At 35.5% G+C, this 777-nt stretch overlaps 1 protein-coding gene across 1 annotated transcript in view; it reads right to left on the bottom strand.

The window, feature by feature from the left end:
- Znf804a (zinc finger protein 804A) overlaps window positions 1-777 on the bottom strand; it is a 190558-nt gene that overhangs the window by 87880 nt on the left and 101901 nt on the right. The gene's annotated exons all lie outside the window — the stretch shown is intronic.

The following is a 777-nucleotide window of genomic DNA, read 5'->3' as shown; positions in this document are numbered from 1 at the left end:
GGAAGCAGGCAGGGCATACATTATAAAATAAATAAATGATTAAGAAACATCTACAAAACAAAAACAAAAATGCAAAAACAAAACAAAAACAAAAACAAACAAACAAACAAAAAAACCACCAAGGTAAAAAGTTACCAAAGAAAGACAACTAAGATTGAGTCTAGCCTCCACTGTCATAAGCAACATTGTACCATTATACCTCCAGAACTCCTTTTTCCTTTCTTTTTCTCTCCACCCCACCCCCACCCCCACCCCGGAACCACACATTCACTTAACCATGATTTAAGGATGCAGCTCTAACACACCGGGCACCAATGCCCAGAAGAGTCACCCTGTTTACCAGTGTTTCCTCACTGTTGCGCGTTGTCTAAAAGAGGTAAAACTTTGCGCTAAAAGTGAACAACGGTGAACTTTGTGCATGTGTAGCTTGGACTGCGCCCCATGTGTTATTTCTCTTGCTGACTTTATCACGCACCCTTTCATAAAATGAACTGTGACTATGAGCACTGTAGGCTTAGGTTCCTGTGTCTGGTTCTTCTTGTCTATTAGTGAAACTGAAGGCAGATTTGGGTCGGATATTGAATTTTGAGTCTGAAGTGATGGTATCAAGATATTGATATCTTTTTTTTTTTTTTTTAGAAAATGAAAGTGGAATTGAAGAAGTTTCTCTAACATTAAAAATATTAAAATTCCCTTTGTATAAACTTTGTGATCTTAAATTTTGTGAATTAAAACCATTAATAATTTTATTTTTGAAATATAGTTCTAAATTAAAAA

The sequence above is a fragment of the Microtus ochrogaster genome, chromosome 4 (assembly GCF_000317375.1).
Source record: "Microtus ochrogaster isolate Prairie Vole_2 chromosome 4, MicOch1.0, whole genome shotgun sequence".
NCBI classification, from domain to species: Eukaryota; Metazoa; Chordata; class Mammalia; order Rodentia; family Cricetidae; genus Microtus; species Microtus ochrogaster.
This window is presented reverse-complemented; position numbering and strand designations above follow the sequence as displayed.